A 14,161-nucleotide genomic window follows, 5' to 3' on the forward strand; every position below is an offset into this window, starting at 1 on the left:
CGACGAGGTCCTGGTAAGAGACGGTTTCTATGGCCTCCGGGGCGAACAGGTTTGCGGTGACCTCGAGAAGTGCGGGTCCGCCTATGCAGAACAGGGCTGCTGCCTTCGAGCCATCCTCCAAGATCTGGTTAAATCTCATGTACAGCTCGGCGTGTGACAGGTATCAGGCCCATTTCTCCGGGTGGCGGGTGTCGAACTCGCGGGGTTGCCCTGTTCGTGCCATCGCCCTTCCATCAGTTTCTGCGGTGTGTGGTTCAGTCGCTTGTTGCGGTGGCCAGAGCCAGTCTCGGGTCTCTTGCGGTGGCCGGTCGCGGTGGCTGGCGGTCGTGTTGGGGAAAAAGGAAAAGATTCCTCTTTTCCTTTAGCACGCAGTGCGTTCCCCTAGTGACTTCAGCTCTTCTGTCGGCAGTATCCCACCTTCGTCACCACTATAATGTAGTGGGTCTGACGCAAGGAAGAGACGCCAGCCAGAGTACGTGTTCAGCTCTTTATTGTGGGGGGGTGCGTACTGGAGAACAAGGGCTCCCTGGCCTCCTTATATACCTAGCCAGGCAGGCGGCCAGCCAATGGGGTTGGCCCTAGGTTTCCCGCCAAAACTAGATTTCCTGCCAAAGCCATCCAGGCCACGCCCCCTGGTGGCTGTTGCTATGCAGATGCCTGCACCAGGATACATAACACGTCCCCTACTATCCTGTTTACTCAGACCATATATGTACATGCTTATCAATTCTAGAGGAGAGATGTCTCCCATCTTCTACACCTGCCAGGGGTACCAGGCACCAGAAGGTACTTAAAAACAATTCCTAGATGGTGACTCACACTGAGCCCCATGGTAACTCCTGTTCTCCCCCTCCCTTCATTTGAGGCTTGTATTTTTCCCCATATACTCAAAGCAGACAATTGATTATAAAATGATTATAAAATATAAAATATGATTACATGATAATACTAAAAGCATATATATATTTATTTTTAAATTTCCTCACTACTTCCAGTTATTTTCCACAAATCCACTCTTTTTCTTTTTACCCATTCTTTAAAAATAAAACATTAAAATCTTTCCAAATTTCTTTGTATTTCTAATTTCTTTTTGTATTCTACAAAATTAGTTTCTTCATTGATTTGTGTAAGGTTATACATTTTTCTCCCTAATGATTCCTTCTGATTAATTTGTATTATTCCTTCCACAGTACTCTGAACAATATTCTTAATGAGAGGGATGAGACAAGGTAAAAACATTAATCCCATAATGATTATTACAAGCATAAATAAAGCTTGTTTCCAATTTCTAAAAATTCTCCCTAAAAAGCCATTATCATCCAATATTCCAGTCCAAGTTTATACAGAGACATGTGCTAATTTTCACATATTAGTAATTTCTTCTATAATGTTTCCATTACCATCTATTTGCAAACAAGTTAGTTAAGTTAAATTTTCCACACACACCTCCTTCTTCTGCCAGCAAATAATCTAATGCTATTTTGATACATTGCTGTCCTCTTAAAAGAACACATTCTTTGCATACTGAAATAATCCACTAAAAACACTGCAAACAGCAACAACAAATTACTCCTGTAACTATAATTAGTAATAAAAATGCAATCCCTGTGTTAGCCTGATCTCTAAGATCTAGAAATAGATTATTAAAAAAATTAAAGGGACTCCAAAAATCCTCCCAATGTTCTTTATCTACTTGATGTTTTATAGCAACTCATTCTTTCTTCTATGTAAAGTTTTACTAGTCACTCTCCCTTTCATCTTGGGTCCAGGGAGAGTACCAACTATTTGTCGTCCATCATATATTACTCCATCCTGGGCACATGTTTCCATTTTTGAAACCCCAAAGGTCTTTATTTTTTTTTCAACATGCTAATATGTTTATCAGCATTAGCATCAACCTGAAATGTGATATTAGTAGTATTCAATGTAACTTGGTACAAAACCTCATCCCTTACCTTAATTGTCCCAATATATGTTTGATTAGCCTGTATACACCTTAAATCTATCCATTCTATATCCTCAAGTGGAATTTGAATATCACTATCTCCAAATATAACTGAATTTAGGTCAGGTTGTGTTTCCGCTGTCTCAATTTCAATCTATCCTGTAATTGGGTACCGTATTTTCCGGCGTATAAGACGACTGGGCGTATAAGACGACCCCCGACTTTTGAGAAGATTTTCATGGGTTAAAAAGTCATCTTATACGCCGGAAACCCTATACCATTTCAGATAAATGACCATCCAGTCTCTCCCAGTGCTGGAGCATTCACTTATGGAGGCAGGTTGTTCCACTGGTTAATTGTCCTCACTGTCAGGAAGTTTCTCCTTAGTTCCAGGTTGCTTCTCTCTTTGATTAGTTTCCATCCGTTGCTTCTTATCCAGCCTTGTGGTGCTTTGGAGAATAGCTTGACTCCCTCTTCTTTGGGGCAGCCCCTAAGATATTGGAACATGGCTATGTGGACTTCAACTCCCAGAATTCCTGGCTGGCTCAGGAATTCTGGGAGTTGAAGTCCACAATCCATAAAAGAACCAAGGTTGCCTACCCCTTGACTAGACATACCCAATTCCAGCAACTGTTCTTTGTATGTTTTATCCTCCGGCTAAATCCGGCTGCAACACAAGCCTGATTCAGCCCTGTCTGATGAAGATGGTGCAAAGCTGCCCTTTTGAAGCCCAAAGGGGATTTTTCTTCCACCCACCCTTTGGAATAGACGCAAGAGCTGCGTTCACATGACGTGCTCTTCCAGGCCAGACTCTGCAAATGGCACGCCAGAAGCCGCAACCACCACTGGAACTCCGAGTCCCTGCCTTTCGGCAGCCTGCATGGCCAAGCGCGATACGGCTTTGTGAGCGCATTTGCAGACAGAGCAGCCGCCGCGTCTGGAGCCAAGCCCCGCCCGGGAGGCGGTCGGCCAGGCGGGCTCGGAAGACACGCTGGAGAGCCGGGCTTGGGGCAGCCATGCCGAGGCTGGCTGGTGACGGCCTCTGCATGGTCTGCAGGCAAGAGGGGCACCAGGCTGCCAAGTACCGCTGTCCGGGCTGCCGGGAGAGATAGTGGGTAGCAGGGCGTGCTCTGCTTATGCTCAGATGCCACTTGGGTGAGGGGGAGGGGCTTCCTGCCACTCCTGGGGTCTGGCGTTTGCAAGGGGGAGGGGAAGGGGCTTAGAGGCTCTTGGGGGTGGGAAGGGAGGGTCACGTTGGAGGGGGGACTGGACTAAGGAGGCTTGAAGTTGCTTTGCAAGAACGGGGGCGCTCGATTGATTTATGTACCCATATTTTCCAGCGTATAAGACGACTGGGCGTATAAGACGACCCCCGACTTTTGAGATTTTTCATGGGTTAAAAAGTCGTCTTATACACCGGGAAATACGGTATGTGGGATAAAAAGGCTCTTTTGGTGTCAGACCTTTACACATTTATAACCAATCTTCCACTATTACTATGTCACAAGGTTCTTCATAGGGACAGACTGGTCCACAATCACAACAGTGATAACAACAACATCATTCAGTGATACAGTTGCAATCACAGAACCAACATATTATGTAAGGGTTTGTAAAATGCGGAGGTCCACAGCTTCTTCTGGAATTCTTTGGATGGTACAGCATAGGCCACCACTCAGATCGAAAAAGCCAGAAAGCTGCTATTCCTGCAATGAGAAAAATCACAAACAAACCCAGGCTCTTATTTCTTCACCCCCACAATGACCACATCAGTTTTTGGAAATTTTTATTCACAGCGGGTCTTCTCCAGGAATTATTTTCCATACTTTTGGCTCCACCCTTTTTCTTTCTTTCAAACTGCTGTTTCAGTTGTTAGGAGGACTTGGTAGGGACCATCCCAGGCTGGAGTAAGTTTTTCTTCACACCAGCTTTTTATCAGGACCCAATCACCAGGCTGAAACTTGTGGACAGCAAACTCCAGTGGAGGTGTCTGGGCTAGCAATCCTTGTTTCCTGAGAAAATACAAAGTGGAAAACAGCCCCAGTATCTAATCCTTTAGAAACATGTCATTAGTTTCATATTGTGGAATTTCCCCCACTTGAGGTAATTTAAATTCAACTTGAACACATTGAAATAGCCTCAAATAGAGCTTTTTATTTACTTGTTTACATATCATATATTTATCACAGATTTGTTTAACTAAAATATAAATACAACCATCCTGTTTTAGAAAAGTATCAATCATCCCTTGTGACTCCCCCTTCAGTGGCTGTTTCTGTATCCTAGCTACTACTTTTTTTCTTTCTTTGTTTTCAACATCCGTCTCCCATCTTGCAACATCCACCTCTCACTTTCTTCTACTTCCCATGTTTCTGTCTTTCCATATTTCTATAGTACATTCTTGTTCCTTCAGCATTCTAAGGCTTGTGTTAAGGCATGCAATTCACACGTAATGCATGCAATTCACAAGTCTGTGCAAACCAACTTAAAAACAACTTTCCTGTTTCTTCCTTCTATTATCCATTCCTTTATCCTTTTCTTCTGCCACTCTGGCCTAAGTTCTGTCTTTTCTACTTCCACTATCAACTTTACATAAGCCAACTTTTTTCCTTTACTATTAATCAATTTTCTTCATTTCCCTTCTCCAAAGTATTCAAGACTTCATAAGCGAACTTGGAGTCAGTGTATATTCTCCTTTTCCCTTATTAACAACCTCAGAGCTTGCTGTAATGGATAAAATCCACAGGTTAGTGCTGACCAAGGGAGGGAAATTCTCCCAGCTTCCAGTCACATTTTCTTCCTCCCCATCTACTATCGCACCTTCATTATGTCTTTCTTTTTGTCTTTTTCTTTTTGTTTTCCAACTACTTTGCTATGAACAAGTGGTTACCTCCTTTCGCCTTTCTGATTTAAAATTACCCACACTTAATAAGAAATGCTAACCACCAAGACTTCCCCAAATGTCAATTTTAGACAAAAATGCCAGTGGCTGCCTCTTTTCCCCCACTTCTGGGTCAAAACCTCCTCCAAGCCATTTCTTTGCCTATAAGGTAAAGGTTCCCCCGCACATGCGTGTTAGTCGTTTCCGACTCTAGGGGCCGGTGCTCATCTCCTTTTCAAAGCCGAAGAGCCAGCGCTTGTCCAAGGACGTCTCCGTGGTCATGTGGCCAGCATGACTAGACGCCAAAGGCGCACGGAACGCTGTTACCTTCCCACCGGAGTGGTCCCTATTTTTCTACTTGCATTTTGACGTGCTTTCGAATTGCTAGGTTGGCAGAAGCTGGGATGAGTAACAGGTGCTCACTCTGCTACGCGGCACTCAGGATTCGACCCGCCAAACTGCCGACCTGATCGAAAAGCTCAGCATCCTAACCCACTGAGCCACCACCTATATTTACAAACAAATTACCTAGTGAAGAGCCAACAAAGGAGCGCTCACCAGACTCTGTTAGAGCTTGTTAACATTAGGCTTCTTTTCTAACAGTTTTCAATACAAATCTTTAATCAAAACAGCATAGCTCATATACAATCCCCCAAATTTTCTCAACTCATTTGTTTTAAACAAGGGTTGAATTACAGTTCCTTCAATTCTCTTAGGTATTATTTTCTATCAGTGTGTCCTGCACACAGACATAAAAACATAAAAATAAAAACAACAAAAAGCAACTCTACAACAATAAATAAACATACAAACAAGCTTAATAAGATATTCTGAGTTACTGAAATAGTCCTATATCAAACTTTAATATTGCTTTTAATATAAAGGGAGTCAAATTCCAATTTAATCAGTTTCCAATCAGATGGAAACAAATTTCCATTAAGTAGGTTAAAAGTTACAAATCTAAGCAAAACAATTCAGAGTAATTTCTTTTGGCTGATGAATATATATATAGGTTTAATTAAAACTCAATTTCCAAAAAAGATTGTCTAACAATTAATCTCTCCTTTTTTCAAGTAAAAAAAAATTGCAAGCTGAAACTGCAAGAGTGGGCATTAAATTTCACATCCAGTCCCCTTTCTCAGACTGGAATTCTAAGCAGAGAAAAAAAAACAGTTAAAACTACCAGCCCCCCCCTTCTGGCTCTCTCTCTCTCACTCTTAAAGTAACACAAGGGGGGGGAGAAAGAGACTAAAGGGGGGGGAAGGTAAAAGAAACTTTACAAAAATCTCACCACTAAAAAAAATAGTTTGCTCTCCTTCACATGCATTTTCCATAAATTCTCTCACACATCCTCCATGGCTTTTACAACAATAAAAATTGCAGTTTACTGTTCCTTTCACAGCCTGGGACAGGGTGGGGGGTGGTAGGTGGGTTTGAGGGCTAACACACACACATTTACATATCAGCAAATTAACTCATTCACTTCCATTCCAACTGCCTGCATAAACAATTTCACATACAAAAATTTCATTTCATACTTTCTCCAGGCAAACCAATCACTATTATTATAATTTCAGAGAGCTGTTCACAAGCCAATGAGTTCCTTGTTCCAAATCTCATTTGTTTGTTTTTAAATAAGGCCTTTTTGTTTATTGTTATTAGACACAACACAGATAGACACACATACACTACCTCCACACTCCTCTAACAAAAATGAACTGTTCACTGCCTGAAATTTAACAGGCATATAAACTTCTTTTATTAACATATATGTTTAATGCTTGACATAGCCAATTTTTAAAACTTACATATTTTGAGCAAAATGAACTAGTGATTTTAATAGGATTTCTTGGCCACTCAAAATAACAATATTGAATCATGGTACCTTTGCCAACCTTGCCCTAAGGGACTTTCCAGGGGACACCTTATCCCCTTACTGGCCTTATTGCCCACGACTGATCTTTCCCTGCCTATGAGGCCCCCAACACACACAGTCAACCCATTAATAAGAGTCCCAAAGGATTCTCTTTATTTACATTTAGTTTGGGATTTTTCCTAATTTTTTTCACACATTTCTTTTCTGGGAACACTCTGAGAATTGCCCATACTGCTTTACCGTACTGTTATCTTATCCTTACCAATCTAATGAGACCACCTTTCGCTTCACCAAGCTCCTGCTTCCCCTTTTACCGAAGGGTCAGCTCCCACTCCATCTTGCTAGCCCCTGTGGTACTTGGGACGTCTAATGCACTCCTCTCACAGATCTCAGATTCAAACAGTCCTACCCAGCCCTCCCCCAACCGCCTAGGTGGTTTTCATCTGGCCACCCCAGATTTTACTCACCTAGGTCCATGCACGAAGTTACCCGGTTTTTCCTGAGGCCGGCAATCTCTGTTCTTGGTTCCCTTCACCCTTTGTTTCTATTTGCAACTTCCACTTACCATATTTTCTGGCGTATAAGACAACTGGGTGTATAAGACGACCCCCTACATTTCCTGTTAAATTATAGGGTTTGGGCTATACTCGCCATATAAGACTACCCCTCTTCCAATGCACACCAAATAAAAATTAAAAAACATCAGATTTGATTTTCATATGGTAATTTTAATTCAAATGCTTATGACATGCAGGTACTTAGTAGGAAAACTGTCACTTATAAACATAAGGCTGTTTGTCATCAAACATGTAAACATAAAACAGTGCAAGTGGATTAAACTTTTCCTAATTCACTCTAAAGCTTTCCCTGCGCAGACCAAATGGGAGATCCGCTCCAGGTTTTCCAGCCAGCCCGCCCAGTTTCTGAGTCAAATGTGTCCTTAGAGCTAAGCAGCTGCTCTGGCTGCTGCATTCCCCACCTGCCTTTCAAGTTGGGATAGACTGCAGCTGCTCTTCAACTTTAGAAGGAAAGACGCCCAGACCCCAGCCTGTAAAAAAATCACAGACTGCAGTTTCTTCTCCAATTGGTTCCGCTTTCCCTGCGCAGACCAAATGGGAGATCCGCTCCAGGTTTTCCAGCCAGCCCTGTCCCTAAAGTTTCAGCACCCGGCGTATAAGACGACCCCTGACTTTTGAGAAGATTTTCATGGGTTAAAAAGTCATCTTATACGCCAGAAAATATGGTAGGTTCGTAGGGCTCTAGGGTTCGCTCAGCACTCACCACACCTGGAGTTCGAAGCTGGACTGTCGAACTCGACAGGGCATGCCTTCACATCATCCTCCAAGTTAGGGAGTCCTGAATGAAATCATGTTGAGTTCCGGGTTTCGGCACCAAAAATTGTTAGACACAAAAATAGTCACAAATTGAAATCCACTCTGTTTGAATTGCAAATAGAAAAGAAGTTTATTAGACTTCACAACAAAGTCTAAAAAGTAACGGTTTGCAAAACGTGGTGGATTCAGGAAGGCAAACAATGCAATGTAGCCAAGCACTGTACCACACCCCCAAATTCCAAAATCACATATTATTATACATCCTATCGCGACGCCCCATTCCCTCACCCATGGCCCCTTTGGCTTAGGCTTTGGAGGTTACAATCTATCAGAAGCGCCTAAACAAAATACATTAACTCTGCCCGTTTGCTTACATTATATTAATAAGATCCCTCCCCTACTATCTTGTTTACTCAGACCATATATGTACATGCTTATCAATTCTAGAGGAGAGATGTCTCCCATCTTCTACACCTGCCGGGGTACCAGGCACCAGAAGGTACTTAAAAACAATTCCTAGATGGTGACTCACACTGAGCCCCATGGTAACTCCTGTTCTTCCCCCTCCCTCCATTTGAGGCTTGAATTTTTCCCCATATACTCAAAGCATCTACTCAGACAATTGATTATAAAATATAAAATATGATTACATGATAATACTAAAAGCATATATATTTTTATTTTTAAATTTCCTCACTACTTCCAGTTATTTTCCACAATGGCATATTTCCCATTAGAGAATAGAAAAAGGAGCTGCATTTTGTTTTTTTCTTGCACTTGTTGCTGAAGTAAGATCTTAAAAAGTTAATAACTTTCCCAGCTTTCACATGCAGCCCCACAAAGAGGAATATGGCATTCCAGCTACAAAGAGTGTTTAATTCTATGGTATGCCTACTTTTTAGGAGTATGTGATGACTTTTAAGGAAGAGGGGTTTGAGGAGAAGAAAACAATATATACTTTTCAAAAGCTTTCTCAAGTAAATGACTTCACTATATTGATGTATCTAATTAAGGATAGGACATGCTCTTTCAATGGACAGTGGAAATAGAAATAATAGAAAGAGAAACTGTGGTATATTGCCAAGAAGCTACTATACTTGACAATCTATTGTCCATCTATAATTTGTATTTAGTGGAGTTGCAATTCTTCAAAATAGACCACAAAATATAAATTAAAGACATATATTTCCTCTCTAAATTCATGCAAGTTTTTTAAAAATATACCATGGACATAAATCCCAAACCATGAAATAGTATTTCCACTCCCTAACAATTTGGATTTTTAATAATTGTCTAAAATAGATTGATTTTGTTTCTGGTTTCTAAATTTGCTTTAAGATCACTGATTTCATTGAAGGAAGGAACTATTTGAGAGAACAAATGTTGAATGTCACAAAAGAACATTATACACTTATTCATTTAATGAAAAAGATATATGTTAAGTCGTGGGCTCTTGGGAGCAGGAATGATGACACGAGGCTGAGTACTGAATAACTCATGCTTTTATTCTTGCTGGAACTGTACTGAAGGCTTGGGCCGCAACCAGCTACAATATATAGACTAGCCCCTAGGCGGCAGCCAATAGGGTTGAACCCACTCTTGCCGCCTGGGCTAACCAACTGCAGGACTGGAGACAGCTTGTCTGGGTTGCTGGAGAACCATTAGCCTCTCCAGCAATGAACATGGTGTAACACCACAAGCCCAATACATAACACCATACTTAATTGATTTTCTGCCTTATGTGCCAGTTTTTATGCTCAAAGGGTGTGAGAGGCTTCTGCTTCAGTTTACCTGTTCCAATAAGCAACCTAGTCGAAAGATCATTTAAAAGCAATTTATTAGAGTACTCTGATAAATTGCTAGCTCCCTATAAAAAGGGGGAACTTCGAGAAATGGATTACATTTACTTTTATAGTTTGTACAACAAAGAACTTCAAAAGTTGATTGGTTTAGTAATAGTCCTCTGTCCACACAAGAATTACAGCATAGCCATAGAAAAGAGCATTCTATTATGAATAAAAGTAAAAGACACATTTGCAAAGAAAAAACATTAAAATGGATTTGGGTAAGATGTATTCCCAGCACTTTCCATGGTTGGCTTGACTATTTTCTTTATTCATGGAGGCTTGAGAGCAACTAAAAAGAAAACTTATCTACAATGCATTGAATGCTCTCCCTGGTTTCTGAGAGGCTTTTTCTTGAAGGTTAAGGATTATGGGAAATTATTAGCAAATTTGAAAAAGCAAATGTAAAATATAAGAAAACCCATGTTAATTAGCCAGTGCTACACTATTACAAAAACCATATTTCAAGTATTACAAACACCATCCTCTGTGGGCCTCATCTCCCATCTTTAAGGAAAACAGAATTTTAAAAAATTGCTGAAAGCAAAATCACAAAATGGCTCCTGTGGTATGCAGATATATGGCTAGTTACAAAATGGGTGTCATGAAGGCCCAGCTATTCGCCAAGTGTGGTTCATAAAGGCCAACTATTCACTTCCCCATTGCATGTGTTTTTTATCAGCAGTATAAGAGGTGGCTGACCCCCAGATGAATCCCATTCTTATTTTTCATTTTAAACACAGAGCAAAACTCTTGTCTTCTGCAAGGTATGAGGTAATGAACACAGTAAATGTTTTGCATATTTGTTTTGTAACAAAAGTGTTTCTCTGGGTTTTTCAAATTGCTTTTAGCCAAATCTCATTCCTTGCAATGATGATATCCACACAGTCAAGACAACAATATTCTGTTTATGAGTCTCATGTTGTTACTTGATCAACCACCTCCACTGTGCTGATCCTTCCTTGGAGCCCCAAGCCAAGTGGCAGAGCCATGTCTTTAGACCCTTACAAAAGGATATGGGTGGGTAGAACCAACCTCACATTAGGGGGGAGGGAGTTATTTCAGAAGGCAGGAACAACAGCAGAAAAGGCCCTCCTCCTGGATCCGACCAGCCAGAATAATCAAGCTGATGGGACCCACAGCATGCCTCCTCTGCCAGCACGAGTAGGATGGGCCCATCCTAGTGGAGTGAGATGGTCCCTCAAGTAACCTGGACTCGTGTCATGCAGGGCTTTAAAACACCTTGAATTGCACCCAGAAGCAGACAGGCAACCGATGCAGCTCACAAAGCAGCAGTACTGCAGGGGCCATTCTTCAGGGTTCCAAAATTTCCTGTGCCACCACACTCTGCACCAGCTGTAGCTTCTGAATGCTCTTCAAGGATAGCCCCATGTAGAGCACATTACATTAGTTCAACAGTGAGATGATCAGGGACTGAACAACTGAGTGTAGGGAATCCTGATCAAGGAGAGGCAGCAATTGGCACACAACAAAAAGTTGTGCAAAGGCTCTCCTAGCTAACCTGATCATTGAGCACAAGTCCAGGAGAACTCCCAAGTTGCTGTATGACTCCTGGAAGCCAGGATATGAAGCATAATGTACAAATATTGTCTGTTCATTATACTGTTTCCTTTTATATGAAAGCCCAATTCCTGCTTTTGGTCAATTAGCATTCCTAAAAATATGAAATTCACTGTCTTGAAAAGGACATTTCAGTTTATTTTTGACCCTAAAACTAGTCTACTCATGAGGAACTGCTGTTCAGAGTACATATGGGCAATCTCACAATCTTTCTTTGAAAGATCTCACTAGACAAGATCCAGCAACTGGCTGTCAATCTCTGCCATAAATGTGATCCCTGCTTCTTCAAGGGCATTTAATTCACCATATACTCACTGGAAGTTCAGTTTTTCTGAGTATTCAAATTGAATACTGCCAATATCTAGAGATTAGGAACCTTCCTCCACTTGCACCTAACCATACAAACAATTTGTGCTACATGTCAGAACGGCCTGATGCAGTAGCACCCTAATTTATTTTATTTATTTATTTTATTACATTTATATACCACCCTTTCCCGGAGGACACAGGGCGGTTTACAGGGTAATTAAAAACCAAAATACAAAAGTTAAAAACAAGTTTTAAAAAAATTAAATTTGTCCCTGTATAAGTAAAACCCCAGTTAAAATAAAATTAATCCTCAGCCTGGGCCAGAGAGCTCGAAGAGCCAGGTCTTCAGGTCCCGGCGGAATGAACGGAGGTCGGGGGCAGTCCTCAGCTCCACTGGCAGCTGGTTCCAAAGGGCAGGCGCCCCCACTGAGAAGGCCCTATCCCTGTCCACCGGCAATCTCTTACCGGTGGCACCCTGAGAAGACCCTCCCTGTGGGAGCACACTGGACGAAGGGAACTTGATGCCGGCAGCAGGTGTTCCCTCAGATATCCCGGACCCAAGCCATGTAGGGCTTTATAGGTCATCACCAGCACCTTGAATTAATAGATACATTCAGATAAATGTTAGTGTAGGAAGAAAAACCATACTGTTATGAATTTTAGCTTTGCTTCAGCAGCTATATAAGATCATAAATTCAGAGAGACTTCAGTTATAATGCCCATGTTTGAGACTGATAAGAAGTCTTCCTTTTCCTTCTCTCTTGAACATTCAAGGGATAAGGATTAACCCTTGTAGTTTAATTGAAGTCATGAATCAGTTTTTACATTATTCCATCACCACTTCTTAACAGCACCTAAATCATTTCCCCAGGTTTATTTTCCTGATAAGATTACTATATCAATCTCTGGGGTTTGTTAGAAGGCTTTAGTTCTAATGTTAGAATTTAATGTTATCTAATAAATCCTTCTGTAGGCTTGCCTCATATCAGTGTGTTTGACGCACCCATGTTATCATCCAGATGGAAAGGATTTGTTGTGTTAACCCCAATATCAGTCAGCAGTTTTGATTTGGTTTTCTAGTACTGCTACAGTATACTCAGTTTCAATGGATGATAGTGTGGGAAATCATCCCCTCCCCAGAGAAAGAAATTTTGGGGAATATTAAAAAGGCAGAATATATTTCTCCCAAGGAATAATTGAAAATCTTAGGCAAAACCACCCCCAAGTCTCTCTGCCCCACGCAGAGGCTGGGTCTATAGAAATGCAGATGTGATAATCCTATTCAGAAAGGTTGGAGCCAGGAAATTAGAAGCTGATGAAATTAGGAAGACAAAGTCTCCTAAAATCTACATTCCCCAATCTCTAAAAATATGACCTTTAGGATATAATAGGATTAACCCATCAATACCAAAAAGGGCACACTCAAAAGCTCAGATCAAAGTTCACACCACAGGAATAGGAAACAACCTCAAAAGCCCAAGAAGGTATAAAAATCCACCACTGCCAGCAACATGTGGTCAGCTGCTCCAGAGCCTCGTCTTATGGTTCTGCTCTTCAATAAACTCCAGCCTTCTTTCTAAGGCAGTCTCCATTTTGTTTATTCCCAGCTTGAACTGGACCCTAATGAAGATTTTTTCTTTCAACAATAGTTTCACAGTAGACTGTTTCTTGCTGGCTCAGTTTATGGTTTCTTCCCCAAATCTGTCTGACTTGTTCACCCAGTCTGCATTGGAGGATGATGCATGTAGCTACAACTTCATCCCCATTGTCTTTTTTTTTTAAAAAATCATTCCAGTCTGGTTGCCTTTCTATGGTATAACAACCTTCTTGCATAGAATTCTAGCTGTATTCTTACTAGAGTGCTATGTGCAAAAGCTTCCCTGTGGCCTTTGTTCTGATAATTGCTAGTGTATTGTGATTCTTTGCTTATTTGGCTTCCTCTATTCTAGAGTGTCTTGGCATTAGGTTTTTTGCTCCTCTGATTGAATAGAAAAAATCTGTGTTCATTCTTCTATGCCAGGATTCTACTGTAATGTGTGATTGATTTTTTAATCTTGAAATTCTCTTGGAATTTCTGGATGATCTCACTGCCACCATAGTTTTGTTCAAAACACAGTGCCCACTATCTATAAAAATCAAGGCATGAACTGTTCTTCCATATTTTGTCTAGGCACAGAGGATGTGACACACGTTTTGACGAGTATTGAAAATTTCTGGGATAATGTGGATAACTCTTTTCCTCCAGGTATTCTAGTTCATAAATACTCTTTTGGCAAGTCTGTGCCTTCTGGATTATAAACCTTTGCTGTATCTACTGCCCTTTACTCAACTGCCATACAAAAAGGTTGTCTTTCATGTCCTATGTTCCTCTATATGCTCCAGTGCAATGTA

Source organism: Vipera berus (genome assembly GCF_964194415.1).
Source record: "Vipera berus genome assembly, chromosome: Z".
Taxonomy (NCBI): domain Eukaryota; kingdom Metazoa; phylum Chordata; class Lepidosauria; order Squamata; family Viperidae; genus Vipera; species Vipera berus.